Here is a 14,179-nt window from a genome sequence, read left to right as displayed (position 1 = left end):
AGTCATCCCATGATTGACCTAGAGAGGTGAAATCAAGATTGTTTTTGTTTATTGATTTAGAATGATGAACATCTGATTTGTGGAAATGTACTTTTTGAAATAATATCTTTGACAGGTATAGATAACCACCCATGACAAAAATGATCAGTTTCTCTGATTTGACTATTTATAGGTATTTGTTTGGGTAAAATTAATATTTTTGTTTTAATCTATAAACTACTGACAACATTTCTCCCAAATTAAAATATTGTCATTTAGAGCATTTATTTGCAGAAAATGCAACTGATTCTCCACTGAATTTCAGTGGGTGCAAGACCTGGAGAGGCCTACACCCCACAGTGTCTCGCACCCACTGTGAAATTTGGTGGAGGATTGGTGATGATCTTGGGGTGCTTCAGCAAGGCTGGAATCGGGCAGATTTGTCTTTGTGAAGGATGCATGAATCAAGCCACTTACAAGGTTGTCCTGGAAGAAAACTTGCTTCCTTCTGCTCTGACAATGTTCGCCAACTCTGAGGATTGGTTTTCCCAGCAGGACAATGCTCCATGCCACACAGCCAGGTTAATCAAAGTGTGGATGGAGGACCACCAGCTCAAGACCCTGTCATGGCCAGCCCACTCTCCAGACCTGAACCCCATTGAAAACCTCTGGAATGTGATCAAGAGGAAGATGGATGGTCACAAGCCATCAAACAAAGCCGAGCTGCTTGAATTTTGACACACCAGGAGTGCATCAATGATGTCGCTCTCGCTGCTGGTGATTCTCTGATCCACCTCTACGCAGATGACACCATTCTGTATACTTCTGGCCCTTCTTTGGACACTGTTAACTAACCTCCAGACGAGCTTCAATGCCATACAACTCTCCTTCCGTGACCTCCAACTGCTCTTAAATGCATGTAAAACTAAATGCATGCTCTTCAACCGATCACTGCCCGCGCCCGCCCGTCCAGCATCACTACTCTGGACGGTTCTGACTTAGGATATGTGGACAACTACAAATACCTAGGTGTCTGGCTAGACTGTAAACTCTCCTTCCAGACTCACATTAAGCATCTCCAATCCAAAATTAAATCTAGAATCGGCTTCCTATTTCGCAATAAAGCATCCTTCACTCATGCTGCCAAACATACCCTCGTAAAACTGACCATCCTACCGATCCTCGACTTCGGCGATGTCATCTATAAAATAGCCTCCAACACTCTACTCAACAAATTGGATGCAGTCTATCACAGTGCCATCCGTTTTGTCACCAAAGCCCTATATATCACCCACCACTGCGACCTGTACGCTCTCGTTGGCTGGCCATCGCTTCATACTCGTTGCCAAACCCACTGGCTCCAGGTAATCTACAAGTCTCTTTTAGGTAAAGCCCCGCCTTATCTCAGCTCACTGGTCACCATAGCAGCACCCACCCGTAGCACACGCTCCAGCAGGTATATCTCATTGGTCACCCCCAAAGCCAATTCCTCCTTTGGCCGCCTTTCCTTCCAGTTCTCTGCTGCCAATGACTGGAACGAACTGCAAAAATCACTGAAGCTGGAGACCCATATCTCCCTCACTAGCTTTAAGCACCAGCTGTCAGAGCAGCTCACAGATCACTGCACCTGTACATAGCCCATCTGTAAACAGCCCATCCAACTACCTCATCCCTATACTGTATTTATTTATCTTGCTCCTTTGCACCCCAGTATCTCTATTTGCACATTCATCTTCTGCATATCTACCATTCCAGTATCTAATTGCTATATTGTAATTACTTTGCCACCATGGCCTATTTATTGCCTTACCTCCCTTATCTTACCTCATTTGCACTCACTGTATATAGAATTTTCTTTTTTCTACTGTATTATTGACTGTATGTTTGTTTATTCCATGTATAACTCTGTGTTGTTGTATGTGTTGAACTGCTGTGCTTTATCTTGGCCAGGTCGCAGTTGTAAATGAGAACTTGTTCTCAACTAGCCTACCTGGTTAAAAAAAAGGTGAAATAAAACAAATAAAAAATAAATAAAGTCACTAAACATCAATGTGAAAGACTGGTGGAGAGCATGCCAAGACGCATGAAAGCTGTTATTTAAAATCAGGGTCATTCCACCAAATATTGATTTCTGAACTCTTCCTAAGTTAAAACATTAGTATTGTGTTGTTTAAAAATGAATATGAACTTATTTTCTTTGTATTATTTGAGGTCTGACAAAACTGCATCTTTTTTGTTATTTTTACCAGTTGTCATTTTCTGCAAATAAATGCTCTAAATGACAATATTTTTATTTGGATTTTGGGAGAAATGTCAGTAGTTTGTAGAATAATAGAACAAAAATGCCTTCTCACAAAAATGCCTTCTCACCAAGCTGCTTGCCTATTGTCCTGTAGCCCATCCCAGCCTTGTGCAGGTCTACAATTGTATCCCTGATGTCCTTACACAGCTCTCTGGTCTTGGACATTGTGGAGAGGTTGGAGTCTGTTTGATTGCGTGTGTGGACAGGTGTCTTTTATACAGGTAACAAGTTCAAACAGGTGCAGTTAATACAGGTAATGAGTGGAGAACAGGAGGGCTTCTTAAAGAAAAACTAACAGGTCTGTGAGAGCTGGAATTCTTACTGGTTGGTAGGTGATCAAATACTTATGTCATGCAATAAAATGCAAATGAATTACTTAAAAATCATACAATGTGATTTTCTGGATTTTTGTTTTAGATTCCGTCTCTCACAGTTGAAGTGTACCTATGATAAAAAGTACAGACCTCTACATGCTTTGTAAGTAGGAAAACCTGCAAAATCAGCAGTGTATCAAATACTTCTTCTCCCCACTGTATATATACAGTACCAGTGAAAAGTTTGGACACACCTACTCATTCCAGGGTTTTCTTTATTTTTATTATTTTCTACATTGTAGAATAATAGTGAAGACATCAACACTATGAAATAACACATGGAATCTTGTAGTAACCAAAAAAGTGTTAAACAAATCAAAAGATATTTTATATTTGAGATTCTTCAAAGTAGCCACCCTTTGCCTTGATGACAGCTTTGGCATTCTCTCAACCAGCTTCATGATGTAGTCACCTGGAATGCATTTCAATTAACAGGTATGCTTTTTTTAAAGTTAATTTGTGGAATTTCTTTCCTTAATGCTTTTGAGCCAATCAGTTGTGCTGTGACAAGGTATGGGTGGTATACAGAATATTGCCCTATTTGGTAAAAGACCAAGACCATATTATGGCAAGAACAGTTCAAATAAGCAAAGAGAAATGAAAGTCCATTATTACTTTAAGACAGTCAATCCGGAAAATTTCAAGAACTTTGAAAGTTTCTTCAAGTGCAGTCGCAAAAACCATCAAGCGCTATGATAAAACTGGCTCTCATGAGGACCGCCACAGGAAAGGAAGACCCAGAGTTACCTCTGCTGCAGAGGATAAGTTCATTAGAGTTACCAGCCTCAGAAATTGCAGCCCAAATAAATGCTTCACAGAGTTCAAGTAACAGACACATCTCAACATCGAATGTTCAGAGGAGACTGCGTGAACCAGGCCTTCATGGTCGAATTGCTGCAAAGAAACCACTACTAAAGGACACCAATAATAAGAAGAGACTTGCTTGGGCCAAGAAACACAAGTAATGGACATTAGGCTGGTGGAAATCTGTCCTTTGGTCTGAGTCCAAATTTGAGATTTTTAGTTCCAACCGCCGTCTTTGTGAGATGCAGAGTAGGTGAACGGATGATCTCCGCAAGTGTAGTTCCCACCGTGAAGCATTGAGGAGGAGGTGTGATGGTGCTTTGCTGATGACACTGTTAGTGATTTATTTAGAATTCAAGGCACACTTGACCAGCATGGCTACCACAGCATTCTGCAGCGATACACTATCCCATCTGGTTTGCGCTTAGTGGGACTATCATTTGTTTTTCAACAGGACAATGACCCAACACACCTCCAGGCTGTGTAAGGGCTATTTTACCAAGAAGGAGAGTGATGGAGTGCTGCATCAGATGACCTGGCCTCCACAATTCCCCGACCTCAATCCAATTGAGATGGTTTGGGATGAGTTGGACCGCAGAGTGAAGGAAAAGCAGCAAACAAGTGCTCAGCATATGTGGAAACTCAGCATAAGTGTAGAAAATAGTACAAATAAAGAAAAACCATTGAATGAGTAGGTGTCCAAACTTTTGACTGGTACTGTGTGTATATATATATATATATAAATATATATTTTTTTACAAATCAGACTAGTCTAAAAAGGGTATTACTTAGCAGGGTTGGGGTTAGTTCTACAAATTAAATTCAAATTAAATTCCCTCCCTGTAAATTCCATTTATTTCAATTCAAATTCCAGGTCAGTTTAGAGAATTCAATTCCTCTCAATCCAGTGTTAGGTATATTCCCAGAATTCAATTACTAATTTCATATTATCCACAATGCTACAAATTCCCATTTGAATTCAATTCCATCAGGCTTTCAGGCTGATAATGTCACCGTTCAGACAGCCTAGCTATACTGGAAATATAGAAATACAAGCATATCCCCGTTTAGGTCACCTAACATTTAAAACAATTCCTGCAGTCAATTTTTTAACTTGTGCATTAATTACATTAACGGGGAAATGTACACACTGAATTCCAATTGAATTCCAAAGATTCATTTTTATTTTACAATTCCAATTCAAACAGTCAAATTCCATAACTTGAAGATTGTTTAAATTTATAATTGAATTCAATGTAAATTCTCCACTTCATGAGTGAATTCAAGAATTGAATTGGAATTTCAAATTAAATTGGAATTGACCCCAAACCTGTTACTAAGGCCTAGATTAAATCCGTAGCACAGAAGATCCATCATATTGCGCGATTAACATTTAAAGGTAATTTTTCTGTGAATGTGGGAACATTGCCTTTAAATTTAAAACGTTTACTATGTTAAATGAAAGTTGAAATTAGATATGAATTCTACTTTGGTCATTGTAATAATGAAATTGGTGGAGCTCCACTTCCTTCCTAGTTCAGTCCAGGGTCCCTCTGTTTGTCCTCAGTAGAGTCTCCCCATCTGGGCTCGGGGAAACTGGGCCATGGGGTTGTACTCCAGAGCTGAGTAGAGGGGAGCAGGTGAACTGGGCACAGGATACCGAGACATGCCTTCTCTCTAGAAGATAGAAACAGATCTCATGTCAAAACACTGCTTTCTATATCAGCCTGGTCATCTAGGGGCTAACTAACATGGACCTTTAGGCTAAGATTAAAGCCACGTTTCAGCCACAGTTTCGCCCTACAGTTTGCTTGTCCAGTTGATCAGTTGAATTTATCATATTGTTCAATAGGGGTAAGTAATCACTCACCATCATGCCGTTGTATCCAGGTGGGGGCTGTGTTGGTCTCATGTGCTGGTCGTCATAACGGTCTGGAGGTGGCGCTCTGTCTTCATACGGGTTCCTTGGCGATGGAGACTTGGGATAGGGGTTACCCAGGGGCTGGGTCATACCTGTAGCATAGCTGACAGTTCAAAACAATACTTAGAATGTAGTTGAAAGGGCACATGATCATATAACTTGACATGGAACAAAGTCCTGTGTACGATTGAAAGCACACAAATCAAAAGAAACGGGCTTGTATGGCTGGCTCCCAGGGTTGGCTAAAAATGATCTATTTAAAGTAGGTCGCATACTGCTTGGTGAAGGGCTGAGAGAGCATAGAGATCAACATTTCAACAGTATATATTTTTTGTCAATAACAAAAGATAAAATAACATGCTGGAAATGGGTATGGATAACGTCAGTGTCATGCTCCTCAAATCACTGGATGACTACTAATACTGTGTAGAGGGAGCATTATCCTGTTGTCGTCTCTAATTCTGTTGAACTTTTTGTCTATCACGGAGAATTGTATGTTAAGACAAACAAAATGTGTACAACATCACTGCCATTGAACAAAGTATTACACTGAAAAACACAAAAACTAGCTTACTTGTATGGCTGGCTTGGAGGATAGGCCAAAGACGATCTATCTAAAGAGGGTTGAATACTGTTTGGTGAAGGGCTAAGAGAATGAAAAGAACAATATAGTAAACGGGATGATTTTACATTTTTTGAAAAGAGAACCACAGTAATTCCTGATTACTTTTGGGGGTTTATTTAACAAAGTAAAATATAATAATTTGCTTAGAATGCATTTTGGATACATTCCATTTGACAGTCTTACATGGGCTTACCTGTACGGCTGGCTTGTAAGGTTTTTCAAAGACGATCTATCAAAACTGGGCCGCATGCCGTTTGGTTGGGGGCTAAGAGAGTAGAGAGATCAACATTTCAATTAAAGCACATTATAACATTGCAGACCAAATAAGGATCCCCATAATGAAAGTGAAAACCAGTGGCATGTTGAATTTTGTTCAGACAGCTAACCTGTAAGGGCGGTTGGGTAAGTTGGCCATGGGAAACCTCTCCTGGGTGGGCTGAATACTGGAGGGCTTTGGCCGATTCTTCAGAAATAAGACAAATAGAGACAGTTGCTCAGGGCAATGTTTACTGTTCAAAATGTAAAAATGTTGCTTGACAGTGTAATAAACTAAAGAGATTGTTGCTACATAATAAATGTTAATCTAACGGGGCAATATAATGTACAATAACAAAGACAAAGAAATGCTTCAATGTTGTGGTGCGAAACTCCTGGTGAAATGCATAGCACATAGAATTAAACAGGTTTCACTAGATAACTGTTTATTCTGATCAGACAGGCTTTTTACATGGACGATACATTGGAGATAATATACGACAATTACTTGAAACAATAGAACACTATGGAAAATCAAAGAAACCGGGCCTAGTTTTGATAAAGTACGATTACAATTTATATATACTGTAGCAGTCAAAAGTTTGGACACACCTACTCATTCAAGGGTTTTTCTTTATTTTTTGTATTTTCTACATTGTAGAATAGTAGTGAAGACATCAAAACTATGAAATAACACATATGGATTCATGTAGTAACCAAAAAAGTGTAGGACAAATCAAAATATATTGTACGTTTTAGATTCCTCAATGTAGCCACCCTTTGCCTTGATGACAGCTTTGCACTCTTGGCATTCTCTGAACCAGCTTCACCTGGAATGCTTTTCCAACCGTCTTGAAGGAGTTCCCACATATGCTGAGCACTTATTGGCTGCTTTTCCTTTAGTCTGCGGTCCAACTCATCCCAAACCATCTCAATTGGGTTGAGGTTGGGTGATTGTAGAGGCCAGGTCATCTGATGCAGCACTCCATCACTCTCCTTCTTGGTAAAATAGCCCTTACACAGCCTGGAGGTGTGTTGGGTCATTGTCCTGTTGAAAACAAATGATAGTCCCACTAAGCGCAAACCAGATGGGATGGCGTATTGCTGAAGAATGCTGTGGTAGCCATGCTGGTTAAGTGTGGGTTGAATTCTAAATAAATCACTGACAGTGTCACCAACAGGGCACCCCCAGACCATCACACCTCCTCCTCCATGCTTCACTGTGGGAACCACACATACAGAGATCATCCGTTCATCTACTCTGGTCTCACAAAGACACGGCGGTTGTAACCAAAAATCTCAAATTTGGACTCATCAGACCAAAGGACAGATTTCCACCAGTCTAATGTCCATTGCTCGTGTTTCTTGGCCCAAGCAAGTCTCTTCTTCTTATTGGTGTCCTTTAGTAGTGGATTCTTTGCAGCAATTCGACCATGAAGGCCTGATTCACACAGTCTCCTCTGAACAGTTGATGTTGAGATGTGTCTGTTACTTGAACTCTGTTAAGCATTTATTTGGGCTGCAATTTTTGAGGCCGGTAACTCTAATGAACTTATTCTCTGCAGCAGAGGTAACTTTGGGTCTTCCTTTCCTGTGGCGGTCCTCATGAGAGTCAGTTTCGTCATAATGCTTGATGGTTTTTGCGACTGCACTTGAAGAAACTTTCAAAATTCTTGAAATCTTCCAGATTAACTGACCTTCATGTCTTACAGTAATGATAGACTGTCATTTCTCTTTGCTTATTTGCTATAATATGGACTTGGTCTTTTACTAAATAGGGCTGTCTTCTGTATACCACCCCTACCTTGTCACAACACAACTGATTGGCTCAAACGCATTAAGGAGGAAAGGAATTCGACAAATGAACTTTTAATCAGGCACACCTGTTAATTGAAATGCATTCCAGGTGACTACATCATGAAGCTGGTTGAGAAAATAGTGTGCAAAGCTGTCATCAAGGCAAAGGGTGGCTACTTTGAAGAATCTCAAATTTAAAATATATTTAGATTTGTTGAACACTTTTTTGGTTACTACATGATTCCATATGTGTTATTTCATAGTTTTGATGTCTTCAATATTATTCTACAATGTAGAAAATACTAAAAATAATGAAAAACCCTTGAATGAGTAGGTGTGTCCAAATATTTCACTGGTACGTACTGTAGATATCTATATATATAAAAAAAAAGGAAAAATATATATTTCTGTTACCTGAACACTGTGTATAAAAGTGCCATGCGTGTATGTATGTATGTATGTAATATGTAAAATGTATATGTGAAATGTATGTATTGGTAGCAAAAAAGCTGTAAAAACAAAAGTTATTTTTGTCCTCCGAAGAGGGGGTTAATAAAAAATATATAAAATTAAACAAAAAAATTGAAGACTAAGAAATTCTGGACTATTCAGCTATGTACAATAGCCATGGCAGTGTAAATCATACTGTGATAGAGTTTAGTACCCTGTGAGTTGGTTGGTTTTATGACCTTAGAAGAATACCTACAGTTGAATTTATCTGAGGTAAAAGATTGACTGCATAATTGCTGGGAGATAAAGAATCCCTAATTTAGCAAGATCTCTGGATGTGTCATCACCATTGGAAATACCATTAAACTATATGTTGGTCAAATACCATGTGGAGATTTAAGTAAAGGACTCAAGCTACTCACCGGCATGTCTGAGGCAAACACAGTGTTGGTGAACATGTCATCTTGGTTATTTCTATCATATGTTGTTGGTGACATTGCATTATTTGTGAAACTGAAAAGAGTGAAATGTACATTATAAATATATGATAAGTGTCTGGTCATTTCAAACCTGAAACAAGACTGTGGACAAATGTACCCTACAGAGGGTAGTGCATACCGCCCAGTACATCACTGGGGCTAAGCTGCCTGCCATCCAGGACCTCTACACCAGGCGGTGTCAGAGGAAGGCCCTAAAAATTGTCAAAGACCCCAGCCACCCCAGTCATAGAATGTTCTCTCTACTACCGCATGGCAACCCTAAACCTAACTGGAGCGTCAAGTCTAGGACCAAAAGGCTTCTCAACAGTTTTTACCCTGAAGTCATAAGACTCCTGAACAAGTAATCAAATGGCTACCTGGACTATTTCTTTACTTATCTATTGTTCACCTAATACCTATTTTTTACTTAAAAATCGCACTGTTGGTTAGGGCCTGTAAGTAAGCATTTCACTGTAAGGTCTACACTTGTTGTACTCGGCACATGACAAATAAACTTTGATTTTGATTTGATCTGAATCAATTCTGCTAAATATTTTTAACAAGCTTATTTCCTGATACTAGGTACCATACAATGTGCAAAACACATGGAAATAATGAGCCTTGTCCAAACCCTCTCCCCCTCTCACCCCTCTGTCCGATCCTTTTGTTTCTCAGCTGGTTTCCTTGAGTAATGGACACACTGGACCGTCACACCAACAATAGCAGCCAGGGCCAATCCTGGTAGAGTTGCTACCAGGGCGAAAGTCAAGATGGTCCACTCAAAGTCACAATTCTCCCCTATGTACCACGTGTTTATGTAGTTCTTACACCTGAAAAGGAACACAACAGCAAATTCTGAATGATTTTCTAATTAGGTCTGATGCCAAAACCCAAAATATGAAAATATATACAAATATGCACTGAGTATACAAAACATTAAGAACACCTGCTCTTTCCATGACCTAGACTGACCAGGTGAATCCAGGTGAAAGCTATGATCCCTTATTGATGTCACTTGTTAAGGGAGAGATCGAAATGTACACAATAGTTACCCAAAGAAAAATGAGGGAGGGTCATGCTTTTTCAATTTCAGGCAGGGGTCGGGTTTAGTATTTTTTTTATTTTGTCCAGAGGGTCATGTCATTTTTTATTGATTAAATTATTATAGTAGGCTATCTCATGGCTTTACGAAAAGCATGCTCGGAAAAGCACAGGGCAAAGTTATATTTCTAATGTACTTCTTTCCCAATCATGAGCCCGGCCTGCCCTGCTCTTTCTGATGTAAACCCTTTTGTACTGCCTAACCGATGACTGTGCTGTGTACGTTGGCACTTCAGGAGGCGAGAGAGAGAAAAAAAGCCATTTATGTGAGCACGGACTAGGCATACTGATGTCCTGTTCAGTTTGAGAGGGAGAGCATGAAGGTGAGAAGGAGGACCGTAGGTAAGCTTGCTACAGCTATAATTGATTTTAATAAAAACAATGTTTCTTTGCCCATAATGAAGCTATTTATCAGAGTTATTGACCTCACATAAGCCATATTCACATAAGCCACACTATGAAGCGGCCGCCGTGGAGATGGACAGTGTATGGGTGCTGAATAGGCTAATTCGAGAAGGCCTAATTCATTTAAACAGTCTTCATATTGTAATTTAAATTAGGTAAATTACTCGAATTGTAATTTAGGCTATTAACAACAAGAGGTATTTGTGTTGGAGGCAATTTCTTCCTATTCAAGAAATGATCGAAAAGCCTACCTGTTTGACAGACAAAATGATAGTCTACTATCCAAACATACTAGCCTATAGATGTAGCTATGCTCTCTTGGGCAAATAAATGAAACAAGCTCCAGTAGGCTAATCATTTTGAGTGCGGACTGTATTAATGTACTGTATTGTAATATATGGACTGGATTTACGCTCCTCGTTCAAACCACGATGCTGGGAGAGAACATGCGATCATGGTGTAGGACATGTGGCCTAAAAAATTACAATTATACATGTAGGCTAGTGAATTTGATTTTCATTTTGAAATATAATAGGGCCTGTTTTACATTTATATAATTAGTAGGCTGACGCATATACACCTTTCATAATATTTCCCGTAATGTTATTAGCCAACCGTGTAACGACTCTCTAGCTCTTCCTCCTCCTCGGACGAGGAGAGGAGAGAGGGATCGGAAGACCAATGTGCAGCGAGGTATGATGACATAATGATTTAATTTATTAAACAAGACGAAAAAACGAACTACACTTGATAATTAACAAAATAACAAAACGACGTAGACAGACCTGGACATGAGAACTTACATACAACGAAGAACGCACGAACAGGTACAGACTACAAAAACAAACGAACGAACGATACAGTCCCATGTGGTACCAACATACAAACACAGGAGACAACCACCCACAACAAACAATGTGAAACAACCTACCTTAATATGGCTCTCAATCAGAGGAAACGTAAACCACCTGCCTCTAATTGAGAACCATATCAGGTAACCCATTAACCAACATAGATACACATAACATAGAATGCCCACCCCAACTCACGCCCTGACCGACTACACACATACAAAACAACAGAAAACAGGTCAGGAACGTGACAAACCGACTCTTTTTCTCTCTGTTGTTGCTTCATTCCTTCCTGGCTTTTAACAGTTAAATTAAATACGCTTTGTTGTCCCTATCTTCATCATTGTAATGAATAATATAGGACTAGAATAAGATGCAGACGGCTTTCACTTCTCTTCATTAAGATTGAATGGTTATGGTTTCTGAATAAATAACTGCTATAGCCAACCGCCATCACGCGTTGGCTCTTCTTTCAAACTATTTCTATTGGCTGCTTTATTTAACATTCAGAGAATAAGAGCTTGCATCCTTCATCGAATGGTCTATTAGTATAAATGTCCAGCAAGCTATTCTAGTCTAGCTTCTCCTGCGTCTCCAAGAGCTAAATAGCCTTTTTTTAAGGAGAGAGGCCAGCAGAGCACAAGTACTATTTTGACTGGTACTGTATATAAACTCAGCATAAAAAGAAACGCCCTCAAACTGTCAACTGCGTTTATTTTCAACAAACTTAACGTGTAAATATTTGTATGAACATTACAAGATGTTATGGGTTCCTTGTTTTTTTTAAGCATTCAGAGAGTGTAGGGTAAACAAAAATAACTCAATATTAGGAAGATGTTCCTAATGTTTGATATATGCAGTGTATATACAAATATTGAGGGAAAAGATTGTGGGAAATGCTGAAACATACCTACAAAATGCTTTATTGTCCTTACAGTAGCATTTGCTCTTGTCACTGCATTTAGGTGGTATATGTATCCTGCACACTTCAAAGTCCTTTATTCCTACACACAATGTCACTGGATGTAAAAACAAAACATGTAATTGAAACATTACATTTTTCAATTGTTTTGGCCAAACAACATCATGAGCAACTAAAGACACCATTTGATAAAGAGCACTACCTTCAAACAAAGGGCCCATAAAGCAGCAGGACATTTATTTCAATCTATTTTTAACATGCCCATTTTAAAAATGCCATCAGTGCATAACTACAGTCATGTTACAATATGCCATTTAGCAGACACTTTTATCCAAAGCAACTTAGTCATACATGCATACATTTTTATGTACAGGTGGTCCCAGGAATCAAACCCACTATCCTGGTGTTGCAAGCATCATGCTCTACAGATGCTATATAATACAGGCTTGCGTTCCAGATTTCTTCAAAAGATTGCATTGCAGAAAAAGATGCTACTCACGATCTGGTGTAGTATATTGTCCAATAACTGTGATAGGGAGAAGAAATATTAAACCCAGCAAAATATAGCCCTTCATCTTCACTCTTCTTACTGTACTATGACCAAATGTGTATGAGAGAAGTAATACCAGTCAAACATTTATAGCCTTCTCCCACGTCAGAGCTATACTCATGTTCAGACAATAAGACAATGTAAAGTTTATGGTTAGGCAGGGTATGATCACAAGTACTATCGTAATGATTAGAGTGGTTCTTCCCAATGTAGTGGGGTAGTTCCATGAAATGAGTGCCTTTTACATCCATTTGGTATTCAAAAGAGACATTGAACATCTAATAGTCAAATCATATTGTAAAAGCAGGTGAGCTGGTTCTACTCTTTTTGGCCATTTTCTGGTGTGTGGCAGACCAGGGGGTTTGATCAAAAGGTTTACACTGATTAGATACGGACACACGTGTGATAGCTCAGTTTCAAGCGTGGTTATTAAACCAATAAAGAAAAAGAAAATAATAGGTATCCTCCAGGAGGCCTCCTCCGGGTTACCGTCTTCTGGGCTCCGGGGTATTGCTGTCCCCTTTGGGGGGAAAACCAGAACCCCCTCGGTTCTAGCAGACGACTATACGGGAGCAACCTCTCTCCCCGAACCCCCCCCCCCCCCCGTCTTGGTCTGGGGCGGTGAGTCACAGCATCATCGGACTGAGCTTGTCATTGCAGGCAATCTCAACGCTGTGCGTTACAGGGAAGACATCCTCCTCCCTCATGTTGTACCCTTCCTGCAGGCTCATCCTGACATAACCCTGCATGACAATAAACGCAGTTGACAGTGAGAGGACGTTTCTTTCTTTGCTGAGTTTATCATATTTTGTCCACACACAAAGTCCTCGAGGCATACTTTATACTTGACACGTCATCTATGTGACTCCCTACAATAATAATCTGTTTACTGTGGAGCAGAGTTCATGTTCCAGCACCAGCTTTAATGACCACTGTCATGAATAAGATAAATGTGGCAGGATCGGAAAAAGGTGTGGCAGGATCGGAAAAAGGTGTGGCAGGATAGGAAAAAGGTGTGGCAGGATAGGAAAAAGGTGTGGCAGGATAGGAAAAAGGTGTGGCATTATAGGAAAAAAATGAAAGACCTTGGTTATAGAACACACAACATCAACATGGCACCACATTAACACCTTGGACTATACCCTGTGGGAGCAGACAGCATCTGTAAGTGGCTCCCTAATATAGTAATACAATGATTTGCTGATAAAATATTGTTCATGTGCTACTACTGTATATTGGTATTGAACAGTGCCTTTCTTTTGATAAGCAAGACATGCGTAACACGAAAAGACAATTTCAACTTGGTTACATAAGATACTGTTAACATTTAGTCACAAAAACAATGAAAAGATGAAGGCATCATA

Source organism: Salvelinus namaycush, chromosome 3 (assembly GCF_016432855.1).
Source record: "Salvelinus namaycush isolate Seneca chromosome 3, SaNama_1.0, whole genome shotgun sequence".
Lineage (NCBI taxonomy): Eukaryota > Metazoa > Chordata > Actinopteri > Salmoniformes > Salmonidae > Salvelinus > Salvelinus namaycush.
The sequence above is the reverse complement of the archived record's forward strand: the minus strand, read 5'-3'. Positions refer to the sequence as shown.